Below are 7670 nucleotides of genomic sequence, written 5' to 3' on the forward strand. Positions count from 1 at the left end.
TCCAATGTTTTGATAGTCATTGCCAAGAACATCAGGGACAGGTGCCGTGAGCCTCAGAGGCCGGGCTGTGCAGGCACCGGGCAAAGCAGAAGACTGCGGCCAGTGCTTCAGGCTACTTTCTGATCTGAGAATCGTGTTTTATATTCTTTACTTACCTCTTGAGATTTAGTGAATAATATTTTTCAAGAGTAGGGTACATGGAACAGGTATTTCTTGTGCTTCCGGGAACTTCCCCAACAGATAAGCCACAGGACCCGCTTTATCACATGATTGCAGTGTACTGCCAACCATATCACATTCAGCACTTTTAAAAAGTGCATGTTTCAGACAAGTTGGTGACATTTGTTCATATGGTAAGAGTTAGGTATCTTTGCTGAGCCTCATTAGGTTTTGGGATGAGGTTGCAGAATTGGTCTTTGTGAATCAAGTCATCTTTGTAACTTGCCAGGAGTTGTCTGGCCTTTTTTATTATTATTATTATTTATTTATTTATTATTTTTGGCTGTGTTGGGTCTTCATTGCTGCACGTGGGCTTTCTCTAGTTGCGGCGAGCGGGGGCCACTCTTCGTTGCGGTGCGCGGGCTTCTCATTGTGGTGGCTTCTCGTTGCGGAGCACGGGCTCTAGGCTTCAGTAGTGGTGGCTCGCGGGCTCCAGAGCGCAGGCTCGGTAATTGTGGCACACGGGCTTAGCTGCTACGCGGCATGTGGGATCTTCCCGGACCAGGGCCCGAACCCGTGTCCCCTGCATTGGCAGACGGATTCTTAACCACTGCACCACCAGGGAAGCCCTGTCTGGCCTTTTCTAGGTGATATTGTTCTGCCTTTAGAATTGGGACCTGCACCAGCTCATTACTGGACTAAGCCCTGGCTGTGTCTCCCCCAGCGGAGGCAAGACCACGTTTCCCGAAGATGTGTATCCTGCTGCCAAATGGGCTCCGTCCACGGGCACCAGTGACATGGTGGCTCTTCTCGTGCTGTGTGTTCACACTTTGCCATTCATGAGGCTGTCTGAATTCCCCCTGAAGTCAGTTCTGAGAGCTTGTCCAACATAATTACGGTATTGGTCTCAAACAGAGGGCATCATCTGTTCTCCCCCAACATGTTTAAAGGGGAAAAAACAAAAAGACGTTCTTTCAAGGATTTGGCTGGGACTTCGTAGGCCAGGGCCTTTGAAGTGAAATTGTTCTTGGTCAGGGAGGGAACCAGCCTCGTAACAGCAGCTGGAATGGCAGCATGAATTCCAGATCTGCGTTAGTGCTGCCAGGCGAGGCAGGCCCTGGGCCACAGGAAGTGGGGGACACACCCCAAGGAAGCCAGAAGGCCTGGGCAGCGGCTGCCTGGGTTGAAACGTTGCCGGCTGGCACATGGGCCTCTGCAAGCTTGGATCTTGGTCTCCCCTCCCCCCATTCTCTGGCATAACCGAGAGAACACTAAACTGCTACCAGCTCTTTTTATGGTCCTGGATAAGTGTGCTCCCCTTTGTGCCTCAGTGTTTGCTCTAAGAGGAAGTTGGGTGTAGAAACTGTCGAGCAGGAATTAGATGGAAGGAGGCAGTGGGGCCTCATCTCTTCACCCCTACTGCCACCCACTACCTCAAAGTCCAGGGAGTGCGTTTGGGAAATTGCCTGACTGGACCACCTCTAAGGACTCTTGTTTTATATGTGAGTCATTTCTTTGATTGGTTTATGTTTGGAGTTTCTGCTGCATCTTCTCTTCCATCTGTAGCGTGCACTGGCTCTGGGTGAAGGAGGCTTCAAGTCGTGCTAGACTGTCTAGAATTCTGGAACTAGAGTGAATCACTTATTTTTGTCTTAACTGGGAGCCAGAGTTAGGGCTGTGCTGGATCTTATGTCTGCATTTATTTTATTTTATGTTTTTAAATTTATTTTTTATTTTTATTTTTGGCTGCGTTGGGTCTTTGTTGCTGCACGCGGGCTTTCTCTGGTTGCGGTGAGCGGGGGCTACTCTTCGTTGCGGTCCGTGGGCTTCTCACTGCGGTGGCTTCTGTTGTTGTGGAGCACGGGATCTAGGTGCACCGGCTTAGCTGCTCCGCGGCATGTGGGATCTTCCTGGGCCAGGGCTCGAACCCATGTCCCCTGCATTGGCAGGCGGATTCTTAACCACTGCGCCACCAGGGAAGCCCCTTATGTCTGCATTTAAAACCACTCCAAATCCCAGAACATGAATCAACCTAATTAGTGCTGGACTGGTCAGGCTCCCTGAGGGCAGGGTCTCTGGCCATCTTATTCATCCTGTATCCTGCAGTGTGTCACGTATGTTCTCAGCAAGGAAAAACTGGTTGAACACTTCATGACCCCCTGGAAGCTCTTGTCCAGCAATAGCAAGATCCCTGGGAGAGAGTTTTCTGTTACTTTGGTGTGACCAGTGCTGTCCCCACCTTTAGGCTTGTCTCCTTTGACCTCAAAATGGGGATTTCCTAGCTGTGTTCACAGTTGTGATCCAAGAGTGGGTCCCCCCAGGGTGGCATCCTCTCTGCTGTGTGTCCGGCATCAGCATGGCAGCTCACCGAGATGCTGAGGCCTCAGAACCTTTCTTGACAGATGTGCCCTGGAGCTGACTGACTCTCAGTCCTCATCGGTCTTGTTCTCACTGGAGAGGAACTTTCTTCCAGCCATCCCCGCAGCCCACCCTCCTCTTCACCAGCCAGCCCCTCCTAGACCTGGCTTAGTCTTCTGCGGACAACACACCTTGGGGACCCACCACTTTGGGGTTTTCTCCCTCTCCCTTTCCCACTGGGCAGTTCCCATCCCTATCTTTCTGATCTGGCCAGGCAGGGAAGGGTGGCAGAGAGTAATTTCCATTCCCAGTTTTGGACTCCCTCGTGCATTATTCCAAGTTTACAGCTGTGCCACCCACGTTTTCACTCTCCAGCCTTCTTAGATGTCAGATTTTTTGAAGCCAGCTTTCATTTTTCAGCAGTGGGGAGGGAGGGCAGGGGTGGTTGCTGGGTCGCAATGTATTAAGTGTTTGGAAAAGAGAAGGCTTGTGCCCAGAGGCAGCCATGCACGAGTGGTCGGTCTTGAGTGGTTTGGATTGAAATAGGGCAGGGAAAGCGAAGCTCCAGGGCCTTCATTCAATCTTCCCTGTAATACCCAGGCTCCATGCCAGGCTCTGTGCCCAGCCCTACGGCACGTGCTGGCTGCCTTCTCCCCAGGGCCCCTGAGAGTCTCAGCATGCTGCCCCCAAGGACACAGGAGAGATTATAAGCCTCTTGTACTGAGGTTTTCTGTAAAGAGGAAAGTGCTGTAATTGAAGAGCTCCTTGGCTAATAAAGAAGAAACAGAGGTCTGGCACAGAAGAGCCTTCGTTGTTTGACCTACTCAGCCAGGATTGGGTACATTCAGTCCCGCGGTGCCCATAGGACCACAGGCCCTTGGAGACCTTGGAGTTTGCTGGTCCAGACCACGAAAGATCGCAGCTGCAACTCCTCACTTAGTTTGTTTCTGCACCTCCTCTGCCTCCATCGGGCCCCTTGCTGTGGCTTATGTGAGGCACTTTGGCTTCACTCTGGAGTCCAGTCTGGAATGGTACCACCAGCAGTGCCTTCCTGGACAGAGTTGGAAGCCCGTGGTCTCTGTCTCACAGCATGGAGGGGAAGAGCGCTTTTTGGGTGAGTAGTTGGAGAAGCTGAAGAGGCACCGGAAGTTTGATGGGAACTGAATTCAAGGATCCATCCAGCCCAGTTCACGAAAAAGACAGAGGATGGGAGGAGACGTAGTGCTTCAGAGAACCCTGGAGTTTGTGTGCCCTTCCTGAGATGTGTGAGTCCAGCCTTGCTGCAGGCAGATTAGCCCAGTGCGTGCTGCCCTGGAAGGGCTTTAGGTTTTCAACCAGTGTTTCCCAAATACAGTTTTACATCACCAAGCGTCTCTCAGGACCAATGTCCTGTACAACACACCAGTTTGGGGCAATTGCTGCACTATGAAATCCCTTCTGCACCATCCCCAGAAGTACCTTGACCAGAGTCTCATTCAACTTCTTTCCTCTTAACTACAGCTTTGAACCAAACTATAAAACTCTGGTGCATCCTGAGAAGGATCCAGGCTCAGGCCTGATGCTTAGGCAGGAAATCAAACGCCCCCCGGGATAGGGGTGGGGGGCCCAGAGTGAGTAGGTGCTGCTCTCGGAGCCCCTGCAGTTTTGTTTCTTCTTCCCTAAAGGCCTTGTTCTGCCAGCACTATTCAAAATGTTATCTGTGGGGCCTCCCTGGTGGCGCAGTGGTTGGGAGTCCGCCTGCCGATGCAGGGGATACGGGTTCGTGCCCCGGTCTGGGAGGATCCCACATGCCGCGGAGCGGCTGGGCCCGTGAGCCATGGCCGCTGAGCTTGCGCGTCTGGCAACGGGAAAGGCCACGACAGTGAGAGGCCCACATATTGCAAAAAAAAAAAAATGTTATCTGTGGCCCCAGAGCACCAGCAATACTGTGAAGCTTTATTAGAAATGCAGAAGCACAGGCCCCAGACCCACTGAATCTGGATCAGGCCACTCCTGTGCTCTTAGAAGTTTGAGAAGCCCTGGGCTGGGAACTCTTTCCCACCCATGGCTGGTGGGTGCCTGCGGATGAGACACAGAAGGACTGGAAAGAATGCGTGCCCCATCCCTACATCCCCTCTGCCTTTTCACATTTTCACGGGGTGGGATGAGGGTGAGGAATGGCCTGCTACTCCCCCTTAATTCTAATCTCTGTTGGTTGAGGTGAGAGCCTTGGCAGGGAAACATGGCCCTGGTCCCAACCCCTGTGGGACTGAAAACTCAGGCTTGAAAGGTTCCGATTGTCCAGAGACCGATAGAAGCATTGCTGAAGGCCCCAAGTCTTTTCCTTAATGAAATGAATCCCCGTGGCTGGGAAGCTAGAGGCGGGAATGGGGACCGTGGAAGTGACGGTCCCTTGTTAAGCACACAGCAGGTGCTCAACAAATATGGTGAGTAAATGAATACAAGACTTGAATCTTCCCTAAATCTTGCCTGTGAAGTGGGCCTACTGGACTCGCTGACCTTGGAGGGTAGATGAGATGGAGGTTTTTCTCTACCCCTTTTGCGACCTCAGTTTCTCCAGTTATTAGAGCGAGGGCGTGAGAACCAGAGGTGTAAAGATCGCCTCTAAAATCAGCGTTCTGTGTGATGCCGGCCTACCAACCACAGCCTCACCCATGGTCCCCGACAGCTCTGGCCTTGCAGGCACACTGCCTGTTTTCTCTGTTCATCTAGGGTGGTTGCTCCTTGGAGGGGAGTCCAGTGGGGAGAGGAGCCCAGGAGCCGCTCAAGCGTCCACAGCATTGCTGCTGCTCACTTGATTGTGACCTTGGGCAAGTCTCTTCCCCTCTCTGGGCCTCAGAGGTCAGGTTAAGGTGATGTCTGAGGCCCCTTCGTGCCTGGGTTGTCACTCACGCCCTCACCCCACCTTTCTCCTGCAGCCTTCCCTCTACTTTCGAGCGCGTGGCCTGAGGTTCGCCACCCCGTTCCCCGGTTAGGCTGGGAGTAGGAAGAGAGCTACCTAGTCCCGGGAGGATGTCGGAGAGCCGCTAACCGGCTGGGGGGCCAGCACGCGGCCGCTGCCAGGAGGCACGCGAAGCGCCCGGGCGCGGAGGACGTGCCGCGGGGGTACAGCTTCCTCACCCCAGCTAAACCTGGCCGCCTTTTCCTTCCTCCCCGCCCCTGCAGACTCGCGGGCCTAGGGCGTGTCCCCCACTTTCCCGTCGACCCCACTTGTCGCAGAAGTTGCCCCTCTCCCCTTGGAGCAGGGACTGTCGGCTGGACCGCTGGGTGCTCGCCCGGCCCTGCCAGTTTAGCCGTGTAACCTTGAGCCGGTCCTTGCCCTCTCCGGTTCTCAGTTACCCGACCTGTAAAGTGGGGCGCAGAGCGCCCGCCTCCGGGACCTGCTGTGGCGGGCGGCCGAGTGGGGGCCTCCGCCGAGCCCGCGGCTCCAGCTCTGGCTGCGCAGTGAAGGGGGAAAGCGCCGGGAAGGAGGCTCCGCGGTCACGTGACGCCGCCCCCCACCCCCCCCGAACTGCGGCGGCGGCGGCGGCGGCGAACGCCGAGCCGCGTCCGACCAGAGCTGCAGCGGCTGCCGCGGGCTCCGGAGCGCCGAGCCCAGGAAGCCCCGGCCCAGGCCCGCGGGTGAGTCCGCCCAGCCCGGGCGGCGGCCCTGGGAGGGGAAGGGACGGAGATGGCCCGGGCTCCCCTCGGCCGGCAGCCAAGACCCAGCGCGGGCGGGCCGGGCAGGAGGGTGAGGGCAACGGGCGGGGACCCGGGGGCTGGGGGCCGGCGGGGAGGGGGCGCAGGCTGGCTTTGGCCGCGCTGCGGGCGAGGGATGCGGGGGCGGCTCAGCCCCCTGCCTCCGGGGTGGGTCGAGGCCGAGGCTCGGGAGGGGGGGGCTCGGGTCCTACCCCCCTGCGTGGGTGGGGGTTCCGTGTTGGACTCACCCTGAGGAGGGGGCGCGGAGAAACGGGCGCGTTCTCTCGATTTCTGGGGAGGGGCCCAGCCCCGACACCCACCAGGAGGAGGCACTGCGGTCCTCAGAGGAAGGAAGTGGGGGTCCAGCGACCCTGAACCGAGGGGGCAGTGATGTCCTTGTTTCCCAGGGACAGCGCGCATCCCCCCCCCCAGCCTTGTCCCTGACCCGCCGCGGAACAGGGCACCCTCCGCGTCACGCAGTAGGACGCCCCCTCGTCGCCCCTCCCCCCACGGCTCCGCAGGATCTGAGGACGCGGTGGGAATCCACAGGGCGGTCCCTGCGACCCGCAGACGCTTTGGTGCCAGCCGTGGGGCGCCTGGACTTGGGGAAGATCCCTTGTGTTCACACATGCACGCACACACACAGACACCAGCTCAGGACGTGAGCTCCCTCCCTCCATGGTAGTTAGACCCCGACCCTTGCGTGACCCCTAGTTTTTGTTGGGGTTCTACCACAGGCCTGGGGGTGGAATCAAGAAGGACAGCCCACCCTTCACACATAGCACATTGGCGTCTGTCCCCGTGCTTCATCCCCCTTCCTCTCCAGAGTCCGAGGCCAGCAGGAGGGAGACTGGGAGAAGCTGGGTCAGGACAGAGCAGGAGGGACGGGCAGAGGGGAGATGAGGGGAGGAGGCAGCCTTTCCTCCCCAGGTTCCTAGTCCACCCCACCTGCTACAGGGTGGTGGTCCCTCCTTCCTGAGGGTGTCTGGAGGAAGAAGCTGGGCCAGGGCAAGGGGGTGGGCGGCCCTGAGTTTCCTAGCTAATGAGAGGGAAATCAGCCAAGGGGCCCCCGGACAGGGAGAGGGCAGCGGCTGAGTGGGGCAGGTGGTAGTCACGCCCAGCTGGCCCCAAGATGGCCCCCATTCCTCTATCCGGGACCTGCGTCTCGCTCTGAGACCCCCTGGCAGCTGGAGGGTCTGGGGAAGTAGAGGGGTACCTTAATGGCCTTGGAAAGGATTCCAGGGTCACGATTAATCCTCAAGTGGCAGAGAGCCTTCCTTATCCACAGCAATGTTTCAGGGAGGGGAACTGGAGTGTCCATTGCACAGATGAGGAAACTGAGGCTCAGAGAGGCTGACTGAACTGTCCAAGGTCACAGAGTCACCTTTGGCTGGCCTAGAATCAGTTCTCTGGCTCCTGGTCCAGACGGATCTCCACAGTGGTGGGGTGGAGACAGGGTCAGTGACAAGGTAGAG

General features: G+C 57.0%; 1 protein-coding gene across 2 annotated transcripts in view; it reads left to right on the top strand.

Annotated features, from left to right (window-relative positions):
• Positions 1-6027: 6027 nt before the first annotated feature.
• RAP1GAP (RAP1 GTPase activating protein) overlaps positions 6028-7670 on the top strand; it is a 67226-nt gene continuing 65583 nt past the window's right edge. Inside the window, exon 1 of one of the 2 annotated variants that reach the window (XM_007459214.1) lies at positions 6028-6138. The gene's annotated coding sequence lies outside the window, so the exon portion shown is untranslated. The remainder of the gene's footprint in view (positions 6139-7670) is intronic. The other variant, XM_007459215.1, reaches the window with a different exon arrangement.

This window comes from Lipotes vexillifer, unplaced genomic scaffold (genome assembly GCF_000442215.2).
Source record: "Lipotes vexillifer unplaced genomic scaffold, Lipotes_vexillifer_v1.1 scaffold496, whole genome shotgun sequence".
NCBI lineage: Eukaryota > Metazoa > Chordata > Mammalia > Artiodactyla > Lipotidae > Lipotes > Lipotes vexillifer.